The sequence below is a fragment of the Diachasma alloeum genome, unplaced genomic scaffold (assembly GCF_001412515.2).
Source record: "Diachasma alloeum isolate Michigan unplaced genomic scaffold, Dall2.0 Dall_scaffold_00199, whole genome shotgun sequence".
NCBI classification, from domain to species: Eukaryota; Metazoa; Arthropoda; class Insecta; order Hymenoptera; family Braconidae; genus Diachasma; species Diachasma alloeum.
Genome location: NW_021680364.1, coordinates 93,820 through 110,793, shown reverse-complemented (window position 1 = coordinate 110,793; position 16,974 = coordinate 93,820). Strand labels below are relative to the sequence as shown.

Here is a 16,974-nt window from a genome sequence, read left to right as displayed (position 1 = left end):
AATATTTCTTTCTTCCCCCAGCACTCGGGAAATGTACTCCGAGTTTTCACAAACGTGCTATGAAAATTTATTACCCGAGCGATAAATTTTTATTTTCTACTTTCTCGAATCGTGGAAAGATGAGGTACGAGCGGAGAGTATAATGTAGTTACGGCGATATGATATTTTCAATTACCCTCGAGCAGGAGACATTGATCGAGCCGGAGCTTTCTCCCCCTCCCCCTCAAGCTCCCTCTACCCGTCGTTTTGTCAGAGTTTACTGGCTGTCAGTCGCTGATAGAACTTTGCAAAATTTTTTTCGAGGCATTTTCTTTTTCACCCAGTTCGGCGTTTGCTTGCTGATACCGTACGGAGTATGACGCGTCACGCGATCGCACGTTGGAAAGAGTGACGGGTGGAAATACTCGTTGGGAGAAATAACTGGGGAGAATACCAACGATACTATTTTGCTTTTTAGTTTGAGTTGTGTACGAATTGATCTTTTTATTGCACTGTAAAAAAAATAGTGACTTCCAGACGTCTTAATTTAAGACATTCGACACAGAAACGTGGAATTTCGAATCCTTCCTAAAAAAAAGGATAGACAATATCTTGAGCCGAAAATGCGAACTCGAACATAACGGATATCTCGAATAGATTCAAAAATTCCTCTTCCCTTTACGCCTACCCCAATGTTGATTCGCCATTCCGAATAAATGCAATAAATCCATAGAATTTTTTTTTGCGGAATGTAAGGCTCGGAGTCAGCGACATATCCACTAAAACGAAACACCAAAGTTCCGTGAAAGAATAATCTAGCCTCCCATGTCTCTCTGCGAATATATTCAACCACAATATGTGGGCCAACTTTATTGCATCCGGAACAGTGCCCACGTGAATATCGATGGTCTTCTATTCCTCTGGAGAATCATGCAGAATAAACTCTATCCTTTTTCCCCGAGCAGGAAGAATAAGTTGCTTTATTCTGCGGGGAAGCAATATTCTGAAATTTTGCTTTAAGACGAAGACGAATAAACAAGATACTGGGAGGGTCATGAGGGTCACATATTTCTTTATATTATAAAAATGCAAATGGACTTCTGGTGATAAAAATTTAGTGCTCGAAATTAAGACTCCACGATTGAGGGTCACAAGAATCAAAAGAAGGGTTGCGAGGGTCAAAATAATGGTCATGAGGGTCAGAATAAAGATCATAAGGGTTAAAATAAGAGTCACAAGGTTCGAAATCAGGGTTTCGAGGGTCAAAGTAATGGTCATGAGGGTCAGAATAAAGGTCATAAAGGTCAGAATAAGGGTCACGATGATCAGATTAGGGGTCACAGGGATCAGATTAAGGGTCATGATGGTCAGTATAAAGGTCACGAGGGTCTGAATGAGGGTCAGGTTAAAGGTCAGAGTAAGGGTCACGAGTGGTATAATGAGGGTCAGAATAAAGATCATAAGGGTTAGAATAGGAGTCACGACGTTCAGAAGCAGTCTCGAGGGTTAAAGTAATGGTCATGAGGGTCAGAATAAGGGTCACGACGTTCATAATAAGGGTTTCAAAGGTCAGAATAACGGTCTGAGAGTCAAAATAAGGGTCATGAGGGTCAGAATAAGGGTTACGAGGATCAGATTAGGGGTCACAGGGGTGAGATTAAGGGTCATGATGGTCAGATTAAGGGTCACGAGCGGTATAAAGGGGGTCAGAATGAGGGTCACGAGGGTCACAAAGGTTAGAATAAACAACGGACGAACAAGGGGCGTTTCCCCCTAGTTTAACATAAATAATCCGGAGGAAAATCATAAATACAAAGTTCAAACCTTAATCCAAAACTCAGTACAATTATCCTCGCCCCCGTAAAAGAGTTGACCTCAATTAATTTTTTTCCCATTCACTATTTCCCTTTTTCCCGCTATCCTCTCATCCCTGGTGGTTCCAATACAAACCGGGGTACAAAGTTTTTAACGAGGTATCCGTTCTTCCGTTTTCAGTGCTGGAGTTTTCCAAGTGGGACATGAAGCAAATAATCACTAACAATCGCGCGAATTTTTTGGATGCAGAAAAAGAAATTCTTTGTTGGGTGGAATTTATACTACGGAAGAATGGAAAAATAGGGGCGGATTAATGAAATTCCTGTGCGTTGTGAGTTCAAGGCGAGGAAAATTCCACCGGCGGCTTGTTATAATAGAGGGAAATTGTGGAAAAAGGCACGTCCGATCGTGAGGTGGAGGTCTCACGCACGACAAGCCTAGAGGGGCAACAAGTGTCTGCGGTTGAGTGAGGGTAAGTGCAAGTATTACGATTGTCATATATTTCGCTAGTCGTAGTGATGTGAGTCATTGATTTTTAAGAGAGCTCTTGAATTAATTCCTTCTCATGGTAGAAATCTACAAAATTTACGAAATTTCTTTTTTTTTTGCAACCAACGAAGAGCGGTGCGGAGGTTCGTCATTGGAACCTCCGCACCGATAAAGCCAAAAACATGCGCCAATTTTTTCTGGTAGCTTTCGGAAGAAATAAAAGACTTTATATGCTTCATATTTCTCTGTATAACAATTTTGTAAATTAAGAGAAGGGAAAAATATTTAGTATTCACAAGCGTTAGAATAAGGGTCAAAATAAGGGTCATGTGGATCATATGGGGGTTGGCGAGCGAAACGAGCGAAGCGAGCGGCGGGCGAAGCCCCCCCCCGGAGTTTACGAGCGATACGAGGAGGGGACGAAGCCCCCTAGTAATGAATAAAATGAATAAATATGCTAAATAAAATAAATACTGCATAGGATCTCATAAATCTTTACCTATTCTCAAATATCCATTCATTTCCATGAGAATAGATCCACTACAAAGGAGCGATACAATATCCAGAAGACAATAATTCGCTCCATCCTTGCTAACAATCTTTGCCCAAGTTCACACCTTGTATTCAATTTGTACCGTAAACTAGCGTGCAAACTCCAATTTCGTCATCCCGTAACTAAAATGAAAGGGTCACAACAAAATTAAGCAATTACCCCAACCTTATCGTACACCCTTCTGTCAGCAAGAGCTCTAGGTCGTGGCGTTACAACCGCAGAAAGCCACCGTCACGAGTGTCCCTTAACACCTGCACCGGGAATAATGTCAAACCCATCGAAGTGGAAACCATTAAAGTTACTACAATAATAATACCCAGGGCATTATTCACAACCGGCGCGAGGTACCACGAGATTCATCAAAGAAGCTCTGAAAATTTCAGTGAGAATGAAGTTTATTGGAAATATTGGAAGAGAGTGCGCGGCAAAAACGAATGCCTGGATTTCGCACACCTGTTGTATACATTTTTCAGGCACTAAAAAACGTTTGAAGAACATGAAAATTTGTCGGGATTTCAAACATGAATTAAGATGTTTAGACGGAGAAAAATATTCAGTAAAAATTGGGGAGCAATTCACGTAATCCGCAATGGGGAATCGTTTTCCGGCAATTTTTATAGGAATGGAAGAGGAGAAATCTGCAACGTTCAGTGAATTCTCAGGTTCATCACCGAAGAAAGTACGAAATTGTCGCGTAATTTTTCCCGAAGAAGTAAAATCTTACAGAAACTTGCCGACTTATTATGCCTCCAAAATTAAAAATTCTTGAACGTTCAACAATTTTTATGAAGCTGGTGAGTTATTTCTACGTTCCGTTCCGTAAAATTTCTCAATCGTTGGGGAAAAATTACGGAAAGACTTGTTGTCCCCACAGCGGTGAGTCATCAGACCGGTGATTAATTTTTACGGAACAAATCGTAGAATTTACGTGGCGATTGGTACAATTTCAGTTCCGACTCAAACTTTTTATTGAATTTTACTTCGCTCGCGGATTACGTTTCGAAACCTAATTTTTACATTTTTTTTCTGATAATTTTTATTGAATTTTTTACTCCGTGTAGGCACCTGTTCGTTTGAAATTCAGATAAATTTTCATTTCAGTAGCGAAGTGGTAAAACGGTAAGTCATTTTGACGATAGGTCAATTTTGACTATTGACCAGTTTTCAATTAATATCTCGGAATCTAAGGGAGATAGCAGAATTTTTGTTATAACCTTTTTTGTGGAGCCGATTGAGTGCTACAACAAATGTGATGACGAAAATTTCGCTACCTCCCTTAGATTCGGAAATATTCCCCAAAAACTCAACTGGGAGATAAGTCGACTTAAACCCTTTTACCATTTCGCTGCTGATTTTATTGAGACGTTTTTCAGTGTCTGAAAACTCTCTAGAATAGGTGTGTGAAATCCAGACATTCGTTTTTCCTGTGTGACACCCAGATCGCAAATTGTGATCGATTACGGGCTCGAAGTACCGCTGGAGATCGTAAAAACTCGATCCACAACCACCGATATTGGAACTTCCCGGGGATGTTAGTTACGCTTTGTAAACAGATCTCATGCCCCGGTGAAGAGCATTCCTCTGAGAGAAGAATACAGAGTCCTCAGGATGACAATAAACGAGCGTGTGATGGATTTTAAGAGATAGTAAACGAGAGATGCGCTCGTAAACTCATACTGAGAACATGGTGGCACTGGGAATGACTCATGCCTTGGCGGGTAGTCGTTGTTTTTGCAGTTTTATAACCAGTGGGAAATTACAAACGTGACGCCTCTGCAGTTGCACCTACAAGATCGTTCATCTTTTTTATGGAGTGTAGGACAAGGGAAGTGGAATACTGAACGAGACGACGCAAACGAGCCGGGGAACAGGTAGGCATGAGAATCTGTAAGGCCTGAAAATAATTCCCTAAATTTGGCACATTTCCACACGGAGAGAAAAATTTAATAAAAATTACCAGGAAAAAACGTAAAAATTACGTTTTGAAACGTAATCGACGAGCGAAGTAAAATTCAATAAAAAGTGTGAGTCGGAACTGTAATTGTACGAATCACCACGTAAATTCTACGATTTGTTCCGTAAAAATTGACCACTCGTCTGGTGACTCACTCCTGTGGGGACAACAAGTCGTTCCGTAATTTTTCCCCAACGATTGAGAAATTTTACGGAACGGAACGTAGAAATAACTCACCAGCTTCATAAAAATTGTTGAACGTTCAAGAATTTTTCATTTTGGAGGCATAATAAGTCGGCAAGTGTCTGTAAGATTTTACTTCTTCGGGAAAAATTATGTGACAATTTCGTACTTTGTTCGGTGATGAACCTGAAAATTCACTGAACGTTTCAGATTTTTTCTCTTCCATTCCTACAAAAATTGCCGGAAAACGATTCCCCATTGCAGATTACGTGAATTACTTCCAGTTGTAAATTTAGCTCATTTCGTGAGTTCATCATTGTTAATAATAATCCACATTAAAAGAAAAGCAAAATAGATTTATTACATTTATTTAATCGATTTTAAAATTTTATCCAATTGGGCATTTAGATGTCTACATAGAACTATTAATTTTTATTGTCGGATTTTTGAGAGAAATGACCAAAAACGATCCAGAGGATCAAATGGGCATAAGGCTCTGTAATGTCTACAAATAATTCTCTAAATCTTCCCCATTTACAATCCTCAATTGAGCATTATTTTCATATGACTTCATCATTGTTGATAATAATCTGCATTAAAATAAAAGCGAAATAGAATTAAAAGATTAATTTAATTTATTACATTCATTCAATTGATTTCAAAGATTTAACCGGTTGGATATACAAATGTTTACACAAAATAATTTAATTTTACTAAAATTAGTGTGAATGATGTTACATTGATTAATCTAGTTATAATAATTTAGTTCATAATTGAAGGGATTCTTAATTAAAGAGATTATTTTCGGATGAACTCTATGTATTTAATAGTTCAGTAAAAGAAAGTACATTTCAATTTGCTCATTGCAACTCTGTGTACTTCACACTTCAACTACTCTTTACCGACTGCCCTCTTGCACACTTCTATACTTTCCCAACCTCCTCGCTCTCTCTCTCTCTCTGTCTCGCATAAAATACAAATTGAAAGAATGAATGAAAATAAATGTTGAAAGGAAACAAACAAAAAGATAATGGCAAAAAAAGAAAAAATAATAAGAAAAAGAAAAATAAAAGCAACAAATAAAGAAATAAAAGGAAAAATCAATTTGTGAAGGCCTTTGTGGTTTAATCAATAGGATCTGCATGAATATGTTCAATGAAAACTTGTGATCTCGTCCTTAGGGAATTCTGAATGTATTCTACGACATCAATAAAATGCCGCAATCAATCAATTACATTTTTCTTCATTTACTCAAGCCCGCAAACGCTTTTTACATTTCACTGAAAATAATCATTATTATTTCAACTAATTGATTTTTGAATTTTATAATTATTATATTTCATTATTACTGTTATTGTTATTCATATTATTATTATTACAGGTATATGGATATTACTGTACATCGCTCCCGTCCTTCTAACGGTAAATAATATTAAAAACTATTATTATATTTTACTGAAACTTGAGTTTAAACTTGTCATCTTCGCGAGATATCGCGGAGTTCACACTTCGCGATGTTAACATCATTGTGGATAGCCGCAATTAAATTGAAATTGAAGATTTTTTTCTTTCTGCCCCTTTTTATTACTTTCCTCAACTCGTCTACAAGTTTATTACACACTCAACCAATTTAATTGAAAAATATTCATTGCTGAAATTAATATATGAATCCTTCGGCAAACTAATGATTTCATCCGCTGACGTCACCGGACATAGCAGGTCGCAAGGGTCAAATGGACGAGGGCAAAGACATTTACCAAAAACGCCAAATGTTGTTAAATCTCAACAACTACTTGTTGAAATCTCCCAACTATTTCTCTTTGCATGCACTTCAGTAACGAAACATTTGATCCTAAAAATGTCTAAACATCTCCCCCCGCCGGATGCTAAGCCCGTCCTTTGTCTCTCCTGTATGGGAATACAGGTGGCGCGAGTGGTTTGCGCACAGGGGCTATCGACCCTCCCCACAAAACCCTGCCCTCCTCATCCCTCCCAACCCCGTAAACTGTCTCTCTCCCTGCCCTTTGTTTCTGCCTCAGGACATTCCGAACCCGTGCGGTCGTGACTGCTTCTTTGAATGGAGATTCCTTTTTTTACGTGTCCCTCTGTATTACGAAAACCCTGGGAGACAGCCCCATCGCAACGACCTTGGCTCAAGCCAATTTCAGGGGTTGGAGTCAGCTTTGTTGTCTTATCACGGATTGAAAATCCCTCCGCTACTGGCGTTAGGTGTCTCGGTCTCGCTTCTCGACTGCTTCGGCTAACTACCAATGACATTCTGCGGCAATGTCGGACTCGGTTGAGTGAGTAAAACCGAATTGCATTGCATTTTTCAAGAACTTTTGTCCACTGGGGTTTGCCGCGGGGCGGCTGGAGTCTCTCGGAGGTTTAGAATTTTATGGAGTTGGGAATGCGGGGTGGACGAGGTGCCGCGAAGGTCTGAGGGAATTTCAAGGCTTGGGAAGGACACTCGGTTGTTGAACTTTGACAGGGATTTCGGGCGGCTGGTGGTATCAAGGGTGGAAAGTATTTGGTGAGAATCAAATGGAAATATTTGAAATGTGGAAACAGCAGCTAGTGGTGCCGTCGAGACTAGATGAGAATTATTTTGAAGAGATCATCACGGTCTGGAAAAACATCGGAAGTTTTGGAATCGTCGCAATCTCGAGAGACATTGGATCGGTGCATCTCGTCCCAAATCCGAAACGAAAGAGTTTTTTGCCGGAGTGAACCTCCCCTCAATAATTGAGAAGTTGATTATTTTTAATTTGTTTTAGTTCCATGTTGTGGATCAGTTAGCCACTCCTCCGGCGATTGTGTTTCACAGGCAATTGGTCATATTCAGTCGATCGTTCAATACAATGTCAACAACAAACAATACCATTAACGTAACAATATTCTCTTTTCTTTCCTTTGTGATGTATTCGATTTCTAGTTAGTTCGAGGGTGAACGGTCCGGTGCACGACGCATGTCACTTTACAACGCACCCTCATTTGTATTTACACGAGTGTAATACAACTGTTGTATTTTGAGAGCGAGGGATACAAACACTCACGGATTGTGTACAGTTTGCCGGATGCAGTTGACGCTTTTTTCAGTGGAAAATAAAATAGACGAGTTAGATTGATTAGTCTTGTAACATCTATCACACTCGGATTCACCTCCTTCCTCTCCTCATCTCGCTCGTGTGTTCGTCTCTATGACTGCCATGAGATCCCCCACGTGGGTATCCACCCAAAGAGATGTCAGCAGACCCGTCCGATATCGTCAGATCCAAGTTTTTTTCCTGGATTTTATCATGAAAACCAATTTATTTGACTCTTCTTGATTCAAAAAGACGAATTCGACGAGAATTTTAATAATTCGTTTACCGAAACCCCCGCGACACCCACAATCATGAATATAATCTGAATAACAAAGGGGCAAAACGATGGAGAATCCCACATGAATTGCTGAAGGGAGTGTGCCATTACATCATCTCCTTACATCAGAATATTCCTCCGTCTCTGTGAATTTTTTTTCTTCTCGTACCCTCTATGCTGCAGTTAAAGTGCCAGTAGTTCACTCTGTGGAGCATCCTTTATCCCCCCCGAGGCTGAATGAATTTTTTCGCAGCGATAACCTACTTCGTATTCCATTCATCCTCACAATGAGTCTTTAGCAGTTTCTTTTATGTTAATTACTCGCAAATCCTCGCTCCCTCGATTTTCATCATTTAGGGCAGGATGAAAGGAGGTGGTCTATTTAATGCCCTCGGTTATTTAATATTTGTGATATATTTTCTGTGGTAAAATATGGGGGAACTTGTTTTTTTGTGGCTGAATGATGGATGAATTTAGCAGCGAAGCGGCAAACCGGTCTAAGTTGACTCAGCTCTTCGCTGAGTTTTCGAGGAATATTTCCGAATCTGAGCGAAACAGCGAAATTTTTATTATAACCTTTTTTGTAGCTCTCAAGTCGCTCTATAAAAAGGGTCATTAGAAAAAATTTGCTATCTCCCTTAGGTTCCGAGAGGCCCAAAGTGACAGCCAGGAAAAATTTCAGTGCCGGCACTAGAAATTTTATGGGGGAAAGCTTGAGTTTTTTCTTGTATTTTTGTGAAAATTTCACTGAAATCCCCAGAAATTTTACCAGAAAGAACAAGAAATTTTACCTTAACAGCACTAGCATTTTTCACAGCCGGTGGATTGTGATTTTTTCCAGTACTCGTACTAGAATTTTTCTAGAAAATTTCTCTCCGTGTTCGTTACTGAATTATTCATAAACATCTGTCAATTTTCTTCTTTTTTGGGAATATTTTCTTTACTGTTTTTTTTTGAGAATATATTCCCTATTATTTTTACATGTTTTCTGCATTTTTTGTGCTTCATGTGTTAAATTAAAACGTTTTCAAGGCATTAGTTTCTACAGTTTTAAAAAATTTTATCGCATTTTAGTTAAACTGACGTTTTCAAGGAATGTGGTGATTGAAAATGAAGAATTTCATGGAAAAATCAATGAGAACTGTAAATCTCAGTCCAATTAATCCCTGGAAATAGTAAAAGTAGAAATCACCGGTGTAGAAATTCAAGAGGAAATGAGACTGAATCTCCGCTCACGCACTAGCACCGGTTGCTCAGACTCGGCTTGACTGTATAGCAAGTGCACGGAAAAAAAAGTTTGAGAAATATTACCGAATAAGTCAAGTAATCGTGTTTTTTCACCCTATATCGGGGAAAAGGGGCGAGATGAATGGTGAATTTCGATTCGTTGGCCCGGGAAAATTTATTGAACTATTCGCTCCGAGCATGTTTCTGAATTTTCAATTAAGGAGAGGTTCACCCCGGGAAAAAAAGTTTTTCGTTTTTCGAGGAACAAAATTTTAGGGAGTCAAATTTTTTTTCATCGAAACGTCAACTTAACAAAAATCCCCAACGGATTTCTTAAAATAGTTTTTTTAATATGATCACAAATTTTCGCTCCTTAATTATTAAAAATGCGGGAGAAGATACATTTTGAAATTTATTCGTTTATTAAAATGTGTATTAATATCTCGAGAAAAAAAATTCTAGCCCAAAAATTCTGTGTAAACTTCATTTATCAATGCTCTCTCTATGTTTAGTGGTCCTTATACATCTATCTTAAATTCGAATAGGTGAATTTATTCTGTACGGTTTCCATGAATTTTCCATCCTAGTGGAAATTCATTCAATCTAATTAATACTCATAAAAATTTTCGAGAATATAATCAATCCATTGAAAATAACGACTTTTTTGATTGACCAATATCTTCTCCCACATTTTTCGTAATTGAGGAGCGAAAATTTGTGATCATATTAAAAATGCGTTGGGGATTTTTTTAAAGTTGATTTTCGGATATAAAAAAATCGAACCTCTTATTTTAGCAGTCGGAGACAAATTGAACCTATATAATTAGATTCCGGAGAAAAAATTACACGGAAAATAGTATTTCAACATTTTTCCTCTCGAAAAACAAAAAACTTTTTTTTCTGGGGTGAATCTCCTCTCATATTGATGATTTCATTAAAAATTCAAATAAATTACGGAATTCTCATCTCAATACTGTTTACCAGTTTTAAATGTCATCCAATTTTCAGTGAACTCTAAAATTTCATGATTTTTCCTCCTCTGAATCGCAATCGATGTTATTTTTCTGGAACTTATCACTCAACTCTTCATGAAATTGAGATTGTCATCCTCCAGAATGTTTTACAGTTTTAGTACCTCAACTAATGACCCACTGAATAATTTCCCTCCCTCGCGAGATGAATTGAACAAAAGCCCTGTTCTCCATATCTTTTTCAACCCTCGATATTGATTACCCTCGACCGAATATAATTTCCTCTCTCATCCCATTGAATTTTCTCTCCTCCCTCTCACTTCTGTTGAGGTCCCCCGTGCCAGGTGAATTTCACTCCGATAATTAGTCACCGCAGGGTCTATATATACCAGCAAGAGGGATCAATTATATTTCACAGCAGACGTGCGATGGTATTTCGTTTCCCTCGATTCGAAATCGACAATTTAATTATCCTCGCAGGTTGATGTTTCCCTTTTTCGGGTTTTTTTGCACCCTCCGTCGAACATTTACATTCCCGACGGGTGTGAAATTGGCATCGATGTGGAATCCACGGAGACAGTAAATTACAATTCGGAATTGTAATTAAACAGTGTTTAATGAAGATGTAGTGGGTACGTGACGGGGAGAATTTCTTGTGACTTGGTGCATTTTGAGAGAACTGTGACATGTCTCGTGATAAATTGAGGGATTTCCATTAAGAATTTATAAAGTTCATCCTGAATAATTGAACCATTGCTGAAATAATTCATCGGAATGTTCATCATGCTACAAAATTATTTTAAAAATTCATTAGTTCTTCGCTAATTATGTTGGAAAATTCCGCAGCTTTTCTACAATTTTCCGAAAAGTACATGTTTAGTAGAAATGTTTTTTTCACTTACGCAAAAATACATTATCGAAAAGAAAATGGATTCTATTCAAAATTCTTTTTTTTTAATCGAATGTTCAATACAAGAACACAATTTTTCTAGGAATTTTCTGAAGTTTATTCATAATAACTGAACAATTGCTGGAATAATTGATTTGAATGTTCAATCATGTTCAAAAATAATTTTAAAAATTCATTATTTGGAACATTTAATTAGTCCTTCGCCAGTTTTATTGAAAAATAACACAGCTCTTCTCCAGTTTTCTTAAACATAAATGTTTAACAGGAAAAAGGTGTATAATGGAGGAGAAAACGACTACGTCACAAAAAAATTAATTCTGTTAAAAATTCTATTCTTTTCAATTCAAATATTTAATGAAAAAAATCTACAAAAACTCAATAGATTTCCAGATTTCATAAAACTTATTCTGTTGAAATTCTTCCACCGGAAATTCCGTGACTCCAATGTTCAAAGTTGTTCACCTTGAAATTTTTCAAGAGAGAAAAAAAAACGCAGTAGCAAAAGCTTTGAAATTCATGAAATCTCTGTGTTTCTTCTACAACGCTATAAAAACACTCTGAACGTAATCAAAAATTTAAACAGCCCGAATTTTAGCAACAACTCCATACAAATTTCGTCCGTCAAACAACAATTGTTCGTCAGCACTCTACAAGTGGATTTCCACGTGAATATTCAAATAACATTCGGCTATACCATACCCCCGTATACCAATAAATATGCATACAGTCCTCGCATTGAATTCCCCATTGAATTCTCAACCATATTTGTACAGCGAAAATATGTCGTTCTGAGTGTATCTCGGTTGCTGCGAATGAAACGTGAAAAACCGGGATGAATTCAGATCTGGGTTTTCACGTGAACACCCAGAGGAGTTCGTTCGGTTGGCCTCTGTACGAGAGATTTGCAAATAATCCTTGAGTGGATGAGAAAACCACCCCCAGCGCCTTCCCTCATTCAAAATCCCTCCGGTTCACCCGAGTTTCTCGGAAATCCAACTATGCTTAGACGCTTAGAGGCGCGCTCGCTCATTGGGGTACGAAAAATACGCGATCTGAATATCTCCGCGTTTAGTCGGCGAGACTGGATGTGAAATTTCCGAGGGGTTCTGTTTCGGGTGGCACAAAGGGTATTGTTGACGGGGAAATCAATGCAGCCATTGAAATATCGATTGATTATTCGTGACTGCACGGAGAAAATAGTTAGAGAAAAATTACCGAACAAGTCCAGTAATTGAGGTGCCAACTCGATTTTCAGTGCTTTTTCACCCTATATCACAATTATGATATCACAATTACATTATACTAAAGGGCTGCGGAACCCGTAGCCGTTTGGCGCTATTCAGAACTTTCAAAAGTATGTGGAAAAAGTGAAAACTGAAAAAGTTTTTTTTTTCAGATTTTCAAAGGGTCAGATTTTCCGTTTTTCCGGGGGGAAAGTCGACTTTCGCCAAAATCGATTTTTTTAACCGGGTGAACGTTGATTCCAACTATTTACGCGATGGGCTATTCAGAACTCTCAAAAGTATGTGGAAAAAGTGAAAACTGGAAAAAAAAAAATTTCACCCGGTGCCAAAGTGTCAGATCTTGGATTTTTTTCAGGGGGAAGTCGGTAAATGGGTCACAAGGGTCACGAGGGCCAAAGTGCCAGATCTTGGATTTTTCCGGGGGGAAAGTCGACTTTCGCCAAAATCGATTTTTTTAGCCGGGTGAACGTTGATTCCAACTATTTACGCGATGGGCTATTCAGAACTCTCAAAAGTATGTGGAAAAAGTGAAAACTGGAAAAAAAAAAATTTCACCCGGTGCCAAAGTGTCAGATCTTGGATTTTTTTCAGGAGGAAGTCGGTAAATGGGTCACAAGGGTCACGAGGGCCAAAGTGCCAGATCTTGGATTTTTCCGGGGGGAAAGTCGACTTTCGCCAAAATCGATTTTTTTAGCCGGGTGAACGTTCATTCCATCTCTTTAAGCGACGGGCTATTCAGAACTCTCAAAAGTATGTGGAAAAAGTGAAAACTGAAAAAGTTTTTTTTTCACCCGGAGCCAAAGGGTCAGATTTTCGGTTTTTCCAGGGGGAAAGTCGACTTTCGCCAAAATAGAGTTTTTAGTCGGGTGAACGTTGATTCACCCTTGTTCAAACCCTCTAGACCCTTATTTTGACCCTTGTGACCCTGGATCCTGGACCCTGTGACCTTGGAGTCATAATTTCGAGTACCAAATTTTTATCACCAGAAGACGATTTGGATTTTTATAATGTAGAGAGATAATTTTCATTCTAGTATCCCTGCGACGTCTATTATTCTGTAATTTTTATTACATTCTACCGCAAACCGTCATAAGAACGATATAATTATTATTGAAATATGGGTAATACCGATCAGATAATCACTATTTGCAGGACTTCCTCGACAATATTTCGTTTTGCTCCGGAAATTCCAAGTAATAATATAATGGGCCATTCAATACATATTGGATTTCAATTTGATTTCGGTCAGAACATTGAACCAAATAGAACTTTTCGAATAATCATATTAAGTTGCATCAATTAAATTCCAAATAAATGCGGAACATTCGCAAATAATCGTATTAATGTTCCAAATTGTGATCAGATCGGATTTCATTTCCCCTTCAGTCGATTCCCTCATCGAAATAAATGTAAAAAATCTATTTGTTTTATATAATTTATGTACCAAAAAATTTTACGTCATAAGAATTATGGATTATTCATCCATATAAAATATACATAGCAGAATATATGGGAAGTGAATAGAGAATATCAAAGGGTAATTCTCGAATATCCCAACGAAATTATTGATTATGTTCGGATGAGGGCTACTTCCAGAGGACTATGCAGATTCGCCTAACATGTGAAATTTATAAATTTGTATAAATTACTACTAAATAAGTGAATAATGATACCATGAATACTAAATTGAAGGATAAAGCCCCCTTGAATAGGCAAAATTTCTCTGTTGATTCTATACCCCGACGTCACTGAAGTGTGCCTCCCTGAAAAATGGATGAATTATTTATAGAATTCGTTTGTTCTGAGCAATTAATTATACCGCAATTAAATTCTTCAGTGAAATCAACTCTTTTGAGGCATTTTCGGTTCTCCGAGTGCATACTTTATATCCTGAAATGATTTTATTCCTCAATTAGGAAAACATTTTACAATTTTTTTAAATTGTCGGTATTTTATAGTTGAAGATATTTTTCATATTGATTTTCATATTTATTTCTTTCCAATTCACCTTTCATTTAATTTTAAGCAATGTTTACAGTGAAAACAAAATTATAAAATAAATTATAAAGTGGAAAATACAAATATGAATATATGTAGATCATACATAAAATAGTATGATACAAAATATGAAGGAAAAATGAGAATAAAAATGAGGTTTTACATAAAATATTGAAAATATGATGTTTCCACCTAGTTGTAAACATTCAATCTTCTACTAAAGTTGATAATATTCTAAAAAAAAATTATAGAACTCGGTTGTTCCGAGTAATTAATTATACCGCAATTAAATTCTTCAGTGAAATCAACTCTTTTGAGACATTTTCGGTTCTCCAAGTGGATAATTTATATCCTTAAATGATTTTATTCCTCAATTAGGAAAACATTTGACAATTTTTATAAATTGTCGGTATTTTATAGTTGAAGATATTTTTCATATTGATTTTCATATGTATTTCTTTCAAATTCACCTTTCATTTATTTTTAAGCAATATTTATAATGGGAGCAAAAATATAAAATAAATTATAAATGGAAAAATATAAATATGAATATAGATGACACACAAAATAATGTGATACAAAATATAAAGAAAAAATAAATGAGAATAAAAATGAGTTTTTACGTAAAATATTAAAAATATGCTGTTTCCACCTAATTATAAACATTCACTCTCCTTCTAAAATTGATAAAATTCTAAAAAAATGGTGATTTCACGACGGAGCAACAGGTACCCCTAATTGTCCGACATCATGCATAAAAATTACCCATTCCCATTAAATCATTTTAAATATCATTATATCAACGATAAATCCACAATTACGATGTAGTTTTGATAATTATTCACACAATGGATTTGTTCTGACCCACTTGTAAAATGCATTTCCATAAACGATTACATTTGCCACCGGTGAGTGGAGCTCTAGCACTCGTGCATGCGGTCAATGTTATAACATCGCATGTACCTCGTGCTGTGGCTGAGTCACCGGCCCTTTGCAACGTTAAATTAACGTCTGATGAGGATGAGGAGCGCGTGCGTGCATTTCTGGGGCAACGGCCACTTCCGGGTCATGCCAAGGTCACGTAATTAGTGGAGATTATGGGGGTTGTCAGGGATGAAAGCATTGGGGTGTTACTCCAGAGGAGCACAAGGCACGTCACGATAGAAATAGTGCCTTCATTATTATCTTTTCACTTGAGTGGAAATACTATTTCAAATAATGTTTTGATGCTCTGCCTCGTGCTCTGCGGAGAGGAGCGCCCATTCAAATGGGGAATATTTTTCTTTTAAATTCAAGACATTGTTTTTAATTCAAGTAAACTGAAAAAAATTGCAGCAGAACAACTTTTTCGAGTTTACTGAGCGGTAATATCGTGCTGAATATACGAATGCACTTACCTTATGATGAATATGCGATATGTTGTTGTTAATGCTGGTAGATACAGCTCAGTCTTCTGCGGGTACGCTGGGCAATGGTTGCACACAAATGTACTCGATAATTCTCCAGGATTTTTATCACCCGCAATTTCATTGCATGTAACACCATCGCAAAATTGACATTTGTTGATTAATTTTAAAATTTTAGTTTCATGTTGTTGGTAGACACTCCTCTGGCGATTGTGTTTCATAGGCAATTGGTCATATTCAGTCGATCGTTTAATACAACGACAACAACAAACAATATCATTAAAGTAACAATATTCTTTTTTCTTTCCTTTGTGATGTATTCGATTTCTAGTTAGTTCGAGGGTAAACGGTCCGGTGCACGACGCATGTCACTTTATAACGCACCCTCATTTGTATTTACACGAGTGTAATACAACTGTTGTATTTTGAGAGCGAGGGATACAAACACTCACGGATTGTGTACAGTTTGCCGGATGCAGTTGACGCTTTTTTGATTGGAAAATAAAATAGATGAGTTAGATCGATTAGTTTTGTAACATCTATCACACTCGGATTCACCTCCTCTCCTCATCTCGCTCATGTGTCCTTCTCTAGGACTCCCATGAGATCCTCCACGTGGGTACTCACTCAAAGAAATGTCAACAGACCCGTCCGATATCGCGGGAATTACAAAAGAAATGAAGATGGCAATACAAATCAGTAACAATTTTGACTATTGGCCAGTTTTCAATGAATATCTTGAAACCAAGGGGAGATAGCAAAATTTTTGTTATGACCTTTTCTCTAGCCCTCAATTCGCTCTACAAAAAAGGTCATTACGAAAAGTTCGCTATCTCCCGCAGATTCGGAGATATCCATCGAAAACTCGGTTAATCCCCGTAT

The 16,974-nt window shown here is 37.4% G+C and overlaps 1 protein-coding gene across 1 annotated transcript in view; it reads right to left on the bottom strand.

Moving 5' to 3' along the window:
* The window catches only part of LOC107035607 (blood vessel epicardial substance), a 41,143-nt gene extending 24,750 nt beyond the window's left edge, over positions 1-16,393 (bottom strand). The window contains exon 1 of the mRNA XM_015253094.1: positions 16,084-16,393. The gene's annotated coding sequence lies outside the window, so the exon portion shown is untranslated. The remainder of the gene's footprint in view (positions 1-16,083) is intronic.
* Positions 16,394-16,974: the final 581 nt, after the last annotated feature.